Genomic DNA, 15,228 nt, shown 5'->3' on the forward strand with positions numbered 1-15,228 from the left:
GAGATTCGATCACGACCGTCCATTCAACTATAAATAGAAGGGTCTAGTTTTAGTTTTTCTCATGGAATGGTTAGCATTCCATCAGTAGGAGTAGAGTAGTTTACTGCTTTCCTAGTGTAATGAAGAATTTAATTTCCAGTTTTTAATTAAAATGTTTTTAATTCAATTTTATTTTCTGTTAATTAGAATAAAACTTTAGTTATGTGATCTCAGAGCAGAAACTCTGCCCGAGTGAGAATTATATCTGTTTGGGGAGTTAATAAAACTCATGTGAGGGAAAATCTTCGTTGTTGGTTTGGTAAGTTGTTTAGGAAGAACAACTAGACCTACATCATATCCCAAAATGATAGTTGGTGTAGTGTCTAGTTAGGGATCAAACTGATGAGCTTAGAGATAAGTCATTGCTTTGGTTCCACTTGCTAGTATGTATGAGCTTAGAGATGAGCCATACATGTTAGGGATCAAGTTTTCTTCTATTAGACTTGTCTATGAGTTCTAGGAAGAATAAGATGAACTTATCAAACAACAAAACTTATTAAAATCATTAAGATGAAATATTTTACAATTTTATTGAAATGTGAACAAAATGACAAACCTGACCGCTGTTTTACAGTTAGATTAATGAGCGCCACTTCTTTATAGGCCAACTCATCTGACAACCTCCCCCACTCTAGGCCGATATCATCAGGGATGTGAAATTTCTCTCAAATCAGTTCCAGGGAGGAAAGATCTCCAAAGTTTACAAGTGACCAATTGGGATTCATGATCGAAAAAGAGAGAAAGTTTCAAGTTTTGGTTAAACCCTAAATGGGAGATCAAAAGGTTCAGTATACAGGGAAAAAGTAGCAGAAGAGATAATGAGGGTTCTCTCACCAGATCCTTTATATACAGATAAGATGGACGGTTATGATTAGCCCAAGCATTACTCAGGATAGAACTGCCATCATTACCTTTTTTTGGGAGACGGCATGTCTGTTCAAGCCGTCTTTTCAGAGCCTTAACTAGTTAAGTACATAAGCAGTTCCAACAACTGTTTAGGAAAAAGATTCTCGCACCAAAAGCAGTGTCGCTTCAAGTGCCCACGTGCTAGATGGCACGAGAGGGGGCATCTATAAGGGGGATTTCCCTTCATTGGATAGATGACACGTGTATGGGAAATAACCTAAGACTATAGATGTCCAGAATGAGACGAGGACCACCGGATCAATTTTGTGAATAAGTGATCTCGTGCTTAGCACTAGTGCTTAGTAGACACATACCAGGCACGTGACTGACCGCCTCTAAACATAACAGTTCTCCAAGTTGTTAGGAATTAATATGGACAATTCCTGAACAGAAGGAAACTGAATAGGGCGATCTTTGATGATAAGGAAAGAATCGTGATGGCATATCTTTAAGAGTTACCTTTTAGATATAATCTTCCCATATACGACGAGACATTATGATCAGTAAGGAAACCTACTTTTCATAAGATATAGTCTAGATTCAGACTTCCATAAGGATAGAATTCCTAATAGAAAGGTAGAGTCCGAAGATGGAAGGGAACTCACAAGCGGTGAGGATAGCCCTAACCCTAGGACTCTCAAAGCTCTTCCTATATAAACCATAGGGATTCGCTCTTAGGAACTACACAAGATAGGATTTGATTCTCCTAAATAAACAAGGAGATACGTAGGCAGCTGACAGGCGGTTCAACCCTGAACTCACAATCAACTCATCACTTCTCTACTCAGTAAAAGCTTCTAGATCACAAGGCACAGAGGAAGATTTGGGGATACTCGAAAACGCCCCTATAGTCTCCTTTTGATTTTGAACTTTTGGGGGATTTGATTTTTGACTCCTTTGAATTTTTTTTTGGAGTTTTGGTTTTTGATAAAAGTAAAATGATAGTTTTACTTACGCATAAATGATGAAACTTAAACTATTTTCGATGCTTATATTATCAAAGTTTTCTCTACTCTCGAAGCTATTGCAATATAGTGGGAATAGAAGATTCGTTCCACTCCTAGTTCTTTAGAATTAACGTTTACTAAGATTATCAATCTATCCAAAGTTAATGAGAGTAACACGAAATTATACTACGATGGAAATTAAACTAGCAAGATATGATAATTCGACTACGGAATACTAAATTGATACTATGATAAGGAATTAGGGGGGATTGATTCCACCTTAACTCGACTTAATTTACTAACGAAGAATCGTCGTAATCCGAATTGAAATGCTTTCGCATAACAATTGGGTCTTCCTAATCCCTAATTGTTTATGGTAATCTCTACCAACTAACAACTAGCATGTGAAACAATCAAACCCATTCTCATGGTGAACTAATTGTTTTCTAGAATGGAATGGAATATTACGAACTATTCTACGCTAATCAAAATCAAGCTTCATCAGGGCTTCTTCAACCCCCTCTAATGGAAGTTTAGCCTAGAATCATTACACTATCACTTCTCAAACAAAAACTCATAGAACAACCCATTATTGATATAAATGATTAACTTATAAATCTAATTCGAACAACAATAGTAATGATTCAATTGAATTAAATAAAAATTGAAACTAAATTAGCACTAAGATTATGAATACTAATTATCAATGAAGACAAACTTATGAATTTAAAACAACTAAATCTAACTAAGAATAGAATCAATAATCTAAATTGAAATGAAGAACTAATACTTTATTATAAAACTAAAATCTGATTCTAAATAATAATCTACTTTGTTCTAAAACTAATTAATGGAAAAGTAAAACTAGATCTAAAAAAATTATTCTCTAATGGCTAATTGCTAACTAAAAAACTAGGTTGCTTAAGAGTTAAGTCTTGTTCTTCAAATGGAGGAGACAAGATCCACTTTTTCGTGCATGGGCTGAGGAGCCATATTTTGGGCCAGAAAATCGAGCCCAAAACCCAATTTCTTCAGTCCACAGAGGTCTTTTCAGCTAAATTTGACTTCAACAGATTTTTCATCTACTTCTGCTCCTCTGATTGGGTCAAGGATTAGATCATTGGAAAGCTCTTTCTAAGCCGGTCGTTTTGACATAAGGTATGCCCAATTCCAAGGTCTGAGTCCAAAGATACGGCCTTCGGACGTTCTGCTGACTTTTGTGCGCTGTTTCTGCCCGCGTTGACTTTGACTTTTCTGCTTTGACCGGATTTAAAAGGGCTTTTTTTCCTTGAATCTTGGCCTTTAATCACAGAACTTCTTAACAACCAACCCTTGCTCATTTATCTCGCAAAAGTGATACATTTCTACACATGCCTGAAATATATAAAAGCACGTAATCAACATTAACTCTTATTTATTACTCGCATAATTGGTCTGAAAGTATTATTGTTAAGGAGTTAAAACTACAGTTTTTGGCTCTTATCAGTTTTGGATGGGTCTTTCTTTTCTTCTCTTTCTTTTCTTTTCTTTTTGAATAAAATAACTATTCTGTTTTTGTACAAGGTCTTCTATTCTCTTTTTCTAATATCCATCCAGTTCTCAACTCATCAACTGGGTAAGCTTTTTATTGTATGTTGTAACAGGTTAGGAATTTTTGGTGAAGAATAAAAAGGCTTTTAGAAAGGGCGAAGGCTCAAGAGGGGTAACTAGAGGAAAACTATCTTTTTAGGTTTTTAACATTTATTTGACTATATCGATCCAAAAATGGCCTAAATTCTCTCTTAGGATATGGCATGGTGATCAAGAAAGTGGACGTGTGGTCTTTCTATCCGGACATCCTTTGTGTCATCACTCAATAATCATTCAGATGAAGCTTTTAGCTAGATTCTCACAAGATATAGAACTTAATTGTCCTAACCTTGTCTTCGGAAACTCACTGCTATATACAAACAAATGTTGATGCATGTCATTCATGAAAAGATGCAGAAACTATTGTATGTATATTAGTCTAAGTACGACGAACAAGTCCTTACTCTATTTCTATAATGAGACTTCTAAACTTTTTATTCATCATAGAAAAAGGAAACAAGACTTTTTAATACTAAACGAAAAAATATTTTTGGTCTTTTTTGAAAAAAAATTTAGAAAGGAAGAAATATACTATTATATCTACTATATAGAAAATGCCTAGTTTTTGCAAAATGTTATTATACCATATAGAACTATGCTTTGTTCTCAAAGTATGAAGAGATAAGAAAAGAGATTACCATAGAAACATGAGCAAAAACGGCGATACACCTGTATTCTTTTTTTCATGATGAAAATATGTCACCCCCAAATAAGTTTGGGGCGTGGGTTGTTTGATATAGAACGAGAAATACATGGTTTATTATACTAGGGATATTTATTCTACTATGAAATCTTTTTGGGTTTTTGTATTTTTGAAAACATGCATGGAAAAAAAATGGAAAATTTTGGCATGATGTATCTATTTTACCTTCTACTCATATACCAAATTCCACAAGAAAAACAAAATAAAACAAGCAAATAATATTAAGCATAAAATTAAACTTATACTACGTCATACACATGAAAAAGAAATAGATCCAACTATACAGACACTAGAAATCCTAGTCAGAATCCGTGCGTGGCTTGTCTCAACGTCTAGAAGATCCTTCTCTTTGCTGACATCAAGACCTAGCATGTCTATCACTATGCGGGAGCGCGTCTTTGATGCTCTGTAGTGTTCTAGTGACACTATGCTAAAAACGTCACTGCTCCTGCTGGAAGGATCGCTGCTCTTCTTTGAGGGTATGCTGTTCCGCTTGGATAGTCTGTTGTTCCGTTATGATGTTCTGCTGAGTTTCCCTAAACTGGTGGAGATATGAGTGCAGAATCCTCTGGCCTCCATGGAGGAAGTGAATTCCATCCATGGGCTGAGTGAAATGTCGAGTGGCATCTTCAGTGAAGTAGTCCACCTTCTTGGTCGGACGTGCTTACTCAGCGGCTCTAGCGGCAGGTGGAAGCCATGACTTCTGGACACAGTGGGCATAGATAGGACCTGTGGTAGTGTCCTTGACCTCCACTAGGGCGTCTGTGACTTGAAACCCCCAGTGTTGCATGATCTTGGTAACCAGCACTGGTAGAGGGGCCGTTGACTTCTTCGATTTGCAGAGTTGCTCGAAGATAAAGGAGACGATGTAAAAGCTATTCTTCTGCTCTGGAAGAATCCATAAAAGATGAAGCATCGCTTTACCTATATCTGAAGGCTTGGCCAAGCCTAGCAGGTTGTAGGCTATCCACTGAGATACTGCTAGCTGGTTCCTTCGTAGCGAACTCTGATAAGCGCAGTGAGATTTGGGGTTTTTCACCCCCTCGAGAAGTGTCTCTACCATCATCACGTTGATGGTCTTTCTGTCTAGGGACTGTTTCGTCTAAACATAAGCCTTCAGAGGAATCCCCAGAACTCCACTCACCACCTCCTTGGTGAGCTCCAGTGAGCGGCCATCCTTGACAACCGTAATGCGGTCATCCTCCCCTCTAAGCATGCAGGTATAAAACGAAAGAGTAACAGAGGGAGAATAAACTACATCTTCCAACAAAACCAAGTTCCCATCCTCTTCTTCTTATCTCAGCCCTGAAGTGCACTTCAAACAGATCAGAATAGAAGAGGTCTTGAAAATTTTGCTCCAACATGATTTTAAGAACTCGAGTCATTTAGAGTAGGAATTGATGAAATTGGGGTTTCTTGTTGGAATGGGGGTTGAAAATGGGGAAGGATGTGAAAAAATTGTGTGGTGGTGTGTATGGGTGAGGTTGTGACTACGAGTTAGGAAGGGGCGAGCGCGAGTCGAATGGGGCGGCTAGGGTTGGGAATTTGTAAGGAGAAAGAAAGGAAGGTGGGTGGGCACGTGGGCTTAATGGTTTGATGCACGTGCCTCTTTTAAGAAATTGAAAATTTGGCCCAAGCCCAAATGAATTCAGGAAATTCCGATCTTGTCCTCATTGCCTTGCAAACTTCAAGAGCCGATCCGCGCTTCGTTACTTGTCCGATCTTGACTCGTGAGGTACCAAAACGATCAGCATCGAAAATACAATGTAATGGTATAAGATACACTCACATCCAACGGTGGATGAAAAACTGATGATAGAAAGAACTGTACAGGAACTGAAAGGAAATATGTACAGATAACAAAAAAAAAAATTTAATTAATTTTTTTGGGTTTTGAATAAATTTGACTATAATTTAAAAAAGGTGGGTCATTTTAAGTCAAATCCCCAAGACTTGGAAGTTTTTGAAAACTCAAGTCAATCCCAACCAGATGGCTGGATTACTCTCCTCAGCTGTGCTCGATGAGTAGGTGGCTGGCACATGAAAACTGTAAAAACTGAATTATTATGAGGTTGAAGACCGGGGCAAGTTGATGTTTGACAATTTGAGCACCAGCCTTCTCTCATAGCTCGTCTCTTACGTGCGTATGAACTCTTACCTAAACCAGGAATGATTTTCGGTATATGTGTTCATATCTTAAGTTACAATTCTCTAAGAAGTGCTTGCACACGATCATTGAACCTGATCCATCTAATCTTGCTAGGTGGAGGGTTTTTGTTTGCTATAGAAGACATTTTTGAAAAGTTTTTCATAAACGAGGGAGATTTAGAAGGGGAAAAGATTTAAACGATAGGGGAAAGATTTTTAAGAAAGGAAACATTTTGAAAAATTTTGAGTCTTTTAACGTCAGATTCTCGAGACAAAAAGAGAGGTGGAGGCAAAAAGAGAATTAAATAGAGAATAGTATTACTTTGGGTTACACTATTTGTTTAATTCTCGTTTGGAGATGCCTCGTTTTTTTTAGTTGGTTTTCTCATTCAAAATATATCTCTATCCATATAGAGGCCTTGCCACGAAGATAAAGTTATATGTTAATCCAGTATCATTTTGGTTACTCCGGACGTATAACTTTCATTTTTATATCTTATGGTTTTGAAAACTATGGAGAGATGTTTTAAGAAACTCGTACTCAAAAGCTGTGATTCTAGATGTTACTAGTTTAAAACAAATCATAACAGATATTCTTAGGCAACTTTCGTGTCAGCTCTGTGGCGAACTCAATCTAGACAGACAGAGCTTCAGCTACGCGAGTTGGGGGATTGACTGCAACATGGAATGTCCTGACCCGGGCGAATAGCTCAGTGATATAGGCGACCCTTAGTAAGCAAAGTTGATCTCAAATCGCCCCTAGATTGCATTGTTCTAGGGGTTGGTCTGTGTAAAATCCATTGCCCATTTTGAAAAATCACTTAACTATTGCTGTATCAAGAATCTATCATTAACAGTACAAATAAAACAAACATTTTTGAAAAAGAAGTTTAAAATAAAGAAAATAAAATTTGTATACTTGCTCCACAGGTTCACACTTATTCCAACGACGAGTAAAAAGTGTTTTACAAAGAATATGCGAGATATACTGTAGACTAAGGCTCTAACACTTACAACCACACCCTCCAAGTGGAGAGGTCCGGTTACCTGCTTATTAATGTATCCCCTTAAAGCAAAAGATGGAATAGAATGGGAAAGGAATACATTGGAACAAGAGGAATCTATCCTCGTAGATGGGATGATTAAGAAAGAGTTTTTAGTGCTCCAACTTCATTCACATCACTTGTTGCTTCAAAGGCTGTGTTTTTTGGTTTAGGATTAGGAATAACTTGACCTGGGAGCACACCTTTCTGGGTTTTATCTTGGGCTAACAAGTTGAGAGATTGTTGCATGGATGCTAGGATTTGGGTTTGATGTTGCATGACAGATAACATTATTTTGGTGGGCTTATCTGTTTGGACACTAGTTGATGGTGTAATGGGAACTAGGTCTTTTTAGTTGTTAATAGGTGGGTTTTGATAGTTATGGTTAAACTAGGATGGAACCAATGCTATATTCTGATTGTTATAGGTACCTTGTCCTTGTCCTTATCTGAAGGTATTTGTTGGTTTGTTGAAACCTGGTGGTGTTTGGTTTTGTGGAATGTTGGCCCATGTGAAGTTTGGATGTTGTCTCCACGGTGCATTTGGTACATTGAAAGCACATACTTCTTCTGGTTTAAGTGATGACAAGTTTGTGATCAAAGGACAAGTGGCATCTATATGATTTAAGCTTATACATAAATTGCATGGTAAGGTATTTACGTTCATGACAAGATGAGGGGTTTGGTCTTTTTGTTTGGTTGTGAGGGCATCTATCTTTCTTGTGAGGGTTTCTATTAAGGTTTTTATTTATGGATCTGATTTCACCTCAAAAATACCACTAGCCTTGGTTGTACTGGGTTGGGCTGTTCTGGAATTGTTTATGTCATCCCAATGGGTACTCTTTTCAGTGTGGTTTTCAAGAAAGGTTAAAGCTTCGGTTGCACCTCTATCCAAAAAATTACCATTACTCATTATGTCGAGGGTTACTTTGTGTTTTGGGAGAAGGCTTTTGAAGAAACATTGGACAAGAGTGGATTTTTCTAGTTTATGGTGAGGACATGAATGGAGTAGGTCAGAGAATCTATCCCATGCTTCGGAAAATGTCTCACTCGGACTCTGTTTGAAGAACTGCATCTTGCTTTTTATCCTTCTATTTTCTTCGGCGGAAAGTACTTCTTCATGAAGGAGAACACAACCTTTTCCCATGTATCAAAAGAGTCAGCCTTTTGTGAGAGAAGCCAAGCGTGACTCTTACCAGCTAGAGTGAAATAAAACACTCGTAACTTAACCTGATCATCGGTGACGCCTGGATGATGAAAGGTATTACATATTTTATGTATCTGCCATAGATGCTCGTACAGTAACTCGTGTTCTAACCCGTGGAAGATGGGTAGAAGATTGAACACGCTCGGTGGAATCCTAAAATCGCTCGTAAGTAGTGTGAGTCGTATACAAGATGGAGGCCCATCTTACAACGATGTGTAGAAGTTGGAGAGAGTCTCTTCAGCTTGCACTACTTCGTCAGTCATCTTAAGAGATGGAGGACTAGAAATAGGAGGTTGTCTAGGGCGACGAGCTCTCCTATGTGAGTAAGTTTTATTCTTGCTAATACTAGAAGTGCCTGAATGCAGTATCATACACTTTTAGCAAGACCCCAAAACAATCCTACACATGCGCAAACAGTGCAATATATGCTCAAGCAACCGAAATTCGTTTTTGCATGTATGGAGTTTTGAAAACTTTGCTTTGGTCTATATTTTACTATGCCCTGTTCAGAGGAACAATTGGGCGCGAGACTAGGATGGCTCTATTACATGTCTCAAAAGAGTAGGTAGTCACTTGACTAAGTGGTGTGCTACCAAGAGTCTCACTCACGATGAATCTGGGGGAGGGGAGTGAGGAAGATAGTTGGTCTACCGAATCTGGTAACTGATTACTCTAAATCTTCATGGCTATATTTTTGTCCTTTTCTGGAGAAGCGTGACTACTTTGGGCTCTAGTTGATTGATTTCAATTAATTTTTTTGGTCTAGGGCATTCAAGAATCAAGCAACGTTCAATTTACCTACATTGGGTAATGACTTCCCAATGGTTGTTATGGCTCGGGTTCAGCCTTATGCGCAAATATAAATTGCAGTGCGGAAAGTAAATTTCAAACAATCACGTAAGCATGCTTGAACACACAAGTATCCTCTTACTTGGGCATTGAGGAGGTTTAGAATTTACCTCTCAAGTCGTGCTTACATGCTACTTGAGGAGAAGACGACGTCGGTTGGCACGTGATCTGAGAATCAGGCCCAACTTTTCGAGTTTTACCCTGTTTTAAGTTACAATAAAGGCCCACTAAAAAAGCCCACAATTTATACAACTTTGCCTTCAAGGGCTCAAACTTAAAACTAAACTAAGATTATACTAATCTAATTAACTAGTTTTAGATTAATCACCTAGATTGACTAGAGTCAATTGAACTTAGAGTGTTGATTACCAAGTTGATCCATAATATGTGAGTTATGATCCACAACTTACCTCACACACTTGAACTTTCCAAGGCAATTAAAACTCTAATCCCTTGGTAAGTATAAAACTTAAACCAAGTTTAACTCATGTTCATCATAAGAAATCAATCAAAAACCAATTTTTTTCTTTTTTTCGTTTTTCTTTTTGTCACTAACTATTACAAACAAGTTCCACTATTTTTCCTACTCTATTCCAAAATCTGCGCTCAAAGTACAATTGTTCGTCACAAATCAACTAGATTGCAACAAAACTGGACACCTTTCAATGGAGGTGCTGGGCAGTTGCCCTTGCCACGCCCGCCGGCACTGGTGAATGGTCATCAGTTTTTGTGTGTGTCTTTAGCTCCTTTCCAGCTTTGTTGACCCACAACCTGATTTGTAAAAAAAGTATCTCAATACAGAGAAACAATAAAATAAAATGACAAAAAATTGAAAAAAAATAGAAATAGAAATGAGAATGAATGATGCTCCCTTCTTAGATTCTCAACCAATCACTCTCACTCCTTCAATCCATGACGGCAGCGCCATTTGAAGGTTTTAGATTGTAATGAGTATACTTCAAAAAGTTAGTTTAAGACTTGAGGTTCATCCTAAATTATTTAGAGTTTGAGTGAGGGAGATGTGAAGAAGAAATGTAGACTCTTATAGGATTAGAATGGTTCTAAGCTAATGAAAATTTGAAAGCTTTAATTGTTGTATTGAAATGAATTGAAAACATGAAGGGGAAGATTGATTCAAATATTGAAATAAAAGCAAGCAAACAAGATTGAAGATTGAAACAAAGAACAAGTAAACAAGGTTGAAGATTAAAACAAAGAACAACTAAACACGATTGATTGAAATAAAATAAAACAACAAGAAAGTAAAAACATGAATTGAAAAACAAGACAAGAAATTAAACAAACCAAATGGTTTGGATCCTAAGACAATGGATGGTTTCTCTCTCCCTTGCTTTTAGCTTATATACCCTTACTTTTGCCTTATATAGATTTGCCCTTCTCTATTACAAACTAGACACCTCACACTTTCACTTTTGCTTTTGCTTTTGCTTTTGCTTTTGCTTTTTGGTTTCTTCATGACCAAGGTAGGTTTAGGGAGAAAGTCTTCATAATTTGAGATAAGTGCCTCTATCTATGGTTTTCTGAATTAAGGGCTTTGACCTTTAACTTTGACCGGTAACTTTGACCAGTTGACTTTGACTTTTTTCAGCACTTTTCCATAGCAGCTACTGGTCTTCATAATAAGTGTGATTAAGGCTCCTTTTGGTGCTAAGACACAGCTTTTATGATAAGTTGTCTGAAATACTCCTTAACCTGAAAAACGTAGTAAAAGCTATAAGTTGTCTTTTCATTAAGCGTAAGAGGGACTGTAATGTAGTAATATACGGGTAATAAAACGCACATTTGGGAGTTGATCAATGACCACAGTTGTCATAGTAGAGTCCCCGCCCTAGTATTCAATGCAATAGAAGTCGTCCCATCTACTTACTACAAAGTGGTGAGATCTCCCACAACGAAAGAGGAGGTACGATATTAAATGGGACAAGTCTACGACATAAGCAAGTTACCTTGCCACAGTGAATGATGTTCTAAAAGGCAGTTGAGGGTCAGAGGGAGCAATACTACCCTAATTCCGATTCATGTAAACAATGGATGACCAGTCGGTGAATACAAAATCTAGAGCAGTGGAATCCAAACTGAATGAAGATATAATAAGGAGAGAACACCATGGAAGCCAATGAAAGACAGTTAGGTCCAAACTGGGAATGAACATACCCAGTAATTGAATTATCCAGGAGCAGAGATAGATAACAGAACTGGTGACCAAACTATAGGTGGAGCAAGTATCAAATGAAATGACAAAGTGGACGGTTTTAATTCTCAACATTATACGATACAACATACAACACAAATGTTTCACTCTGGGGCAAATAATAGTTGTCCCTGGACTTGGCATGGTACGCCAGTCTGAATCAAAGACTCGGGGTAGATAATAGTCCCCGGACTTGGCATGGTACACCAGTCCGAATCAAAGACTTGGGGGCAGATAATAGTTGTCCCTGGACTTGGCATGGTACACCAGTTCGAATCAAAGACTTGGGGGGTAGATAATAGTTGTCCCTGGACTTGGCATGGTACGCCAGACCAAATCAAAGACTTGGGGCGGAGGTCCCTGGACGCGGCATGGTAGGCCAGTCCGAATTAAAGACTCAGGGGCAAATAATAGTTGTCCCCGGACTTGGCATGGTACGCAAGTTTGAATCAAAGATATAGGGGCGGAGGTCCCTGGACTTGGCATGGTATGCCGATCCGAATCAAAGACTCAGGGCAGATATTAGTTGTCCCTGGACTTGGCATGGTGTGTCAATCCGAATCAAAGACATAGGGGAGGAGGTCCCTGGACGCAGCATGGTACGCTAGTCCGAATCAAAGACTTGGGGGCAGATAATAGTTGTCCCTAGACTTGGTATGGTATGCCAGTCTGAATCAAAGATATAGAGGCGGAGGTCCTTGGACGCACCAGTTCGAATCAAAATTGGGGGGAGATATTAGTTTTCCCTGGACTTAGCATATGGTACTCTAGTCCGAATCAAAGCTGGAGACATATATTAGATGTCCACGTATTTGGCATGGTACGCCCAAAATAAAGGGATAATATCAATTGTCAGTAGACTAATAACAAAACAAAGGTGTCAATTACAATTGAAAGCAAATACTACAACACAAATGAAATATATATGTGTGTGTGTGTGTGTGTGTGTGTGTGTGTGTGCAAAAAAAGCAGCAATGAAAAGTCTAATATATGACTGGGGCATGTACAAAGATAAAAAGGAAAATAGCGAAAGTTGAATTAAATATAAAGAATGGAAGATGGGGAGTCCACGATAACATCATTAGACTGAATTTCAAAGGGACTCCGATCACCTAGAATAGCAACACAAATACACTTGTTGTAATTGTAGCAAAGTACCATGACGAACTTTGTATGAGAGTGATGGTGTTTGTGATGGTAGGTTGCGTAGTATGTGGTCTTAGTAGTTTGCGGCAGCCTCATTAACATTGAGACCACGACAAAACTAGGGAGCACGCGGATATTTGGAGGAACAAATACAAATATACCATGTTATAGTATCAAATGTGACACAAGAAATTATTAATTATTAACACCAAAGTGAAAGGAAAAACATTCACATATATTCAAAGTAATTCTTAAATGCAAATATAAGCACCGGAAGTTGTGTATAGTGATCTCACAGGACTCGTTGAAACAATTTCGGACCATTGCCTACTGAATAAGGCATTGCATTTGTTGATTATGTCAAAACTAGTTTGCAGTGGCATACTTGGCACATAGAGTGCTGCCCAGCTAAAAGGCATGCGGGCATAGCAATGGATTACAAAGGTGGGGATCACCAGTTTAGGGTGTAAGTCGAGAACTGAACATTGGCCGCCTCTGAGTTCGCAGATATGCTCCAATAACGGGGACAACTTTGGGGAACAACTATTCATATCAGCGAATCAACCTGAGGCCAAATACAACGGAGTGAGTAGTGAGCAAAAATGAAATAATCGAGACGATAAATTAATATTGGACACTCACGATCAAAGCAAAATTTGGAGTACCACAATGGGACATGGGAGTTGGCTTCCACAGACTACAACTTCCCCAACATATACAAGGGAAAGAATTCCCTATTTATATATGTGTGATATGGATGATATCTAGATTCAAAATGAATGACTTCTTACAAAGCTGTGTGGTATGGGTGATACCGTGGACCTATCTCTTGGATAATAGACTAGCTGATAGAGGGAGTTGGCTATAGGTGATATCACGGACCTATCCATTGGATAATAGACTAGTTGATAGAGCGAATTGGGCATGGGTGATACCGCGGACCTATCCTTTGGATAGTTGACAGAGCGAATTGGCTATGGGTGATACTGCGAACCTATCTTTTGGATAGTAGACTAGTTGACAGAGCGAGTTGTGTTTTGTTGATACCGCAGACCTATATATAAAATTATTTCAATTAAACGTAGTAGATTGAGTTAAAAGATCTTTAGTGAGTTTTGATAAACTGAAGTTTCTTGGCACTGCGGACCTATGGACAGTCCGTGGAGCCAAGAGGGGGCAACTATTATAGCAGTTTCTAGCCTATTAATCCTAAAGGTCCATGGTATGGGGGTGAAGTAACTTGGCCAAGGGAGTCCACGGACCTGGAGTGCGCAAAGTGTGTTACGATCAAAAGAAGTTCGCGGACCAGAAGTACGGAAAGGGTAAAGATCAATGGAGTCCGTGGACCTGGAGTAGGCAAAGTGTGTTATGTTCAAGAGAAGTCCGCAGACCAGGCGCACGCAAAGGGTGTAGAGCAGCAATGCACGGAATAATTGAGGGTGGTAATGATATAGTGATATGTATGTGGCACGCCCATAAAATAGTAGTGGACTGATCTGTGGATGTACATGATAAAAGGTTAAATGTGGTTGATTGATTGGCGAGCAAAGTGACATGTGGGTACAGCCATGATGGATGGATGAGAAAACAAATCAAGGGCTGAGCGTATACCGTGGAGTGACTCAATATAAATAGGTTAGAACAACCTTAGAAAGGAAGGTGAAAAAAGAGATGAGTGGAAAAAAAAACACAAGGGACAACAGGTCATAACAACAAGGAAATGTAAGCACCAAATAACTCTAAAGTATAAACATACTGACAATATAATAGCCCCACTTTCACGTATGCCATTGAAAAGAATGATTAAACTGAGTTTAGTTTCATCCAACGAGACTTAGCTCAAGTCAATTAAGGATTCTCTGAGTTTTGTTGTCAAATATTATCAACTAGTAGGCAAAGTTAGGAAGATGAGAAAGAGGTTCATGGGGTGGGCAGCAAAAGGAAAGCTTGAGGAAGATGTGCGCTCCACCATCCAACAAAAGATTTACCGCATGTCAAAAAAGATTTGGAATTTTAATAGCGATGTCCAACTTCATGGAACGAATAATCTTGGAAAGGATGCCCCTGGTCCTTCTGTTGCAGCAGTAGACAATGAAGTTAATTCTGCATATATACTCGCATCTCTTGGCATCTTTCAAGGTGTTCGTTCCACAATAGCCTATGGATGATTTTTTAACAAGGAAGGGACTGGAATTACTTGACCCGATGGTAAAAAAAGAGCTTGATGAAAGGTGGAAGGACATTAATGTTTCTCAAATGAAGAATTGTTTGGAAGTACATATACACAGAAGTTAAGTGTACTTCCAAAGGATTGGGAAGGCTGTGACTCTACTTTTCAAGCAAAAACTATAATAAGAATATGGAGAGCTAGAGTGGCAGCTAGGGAACAAGTTTTCATGT

This window comes from Coptis chinensis, chromosome 9, assembly GCF_015680905.1.
Source record: "Coptis chinensis isolate HL-2020 chromosome 9, ASM1568090v1, whole genome shotgun sequence".
Taxonomy (NCBI): Eukaryota; Viridiplantae; Streptophyta; class Magnoliopsida; order Ranunculales; family Ranunculaceae; genus Coptis; species Coptis chinensis.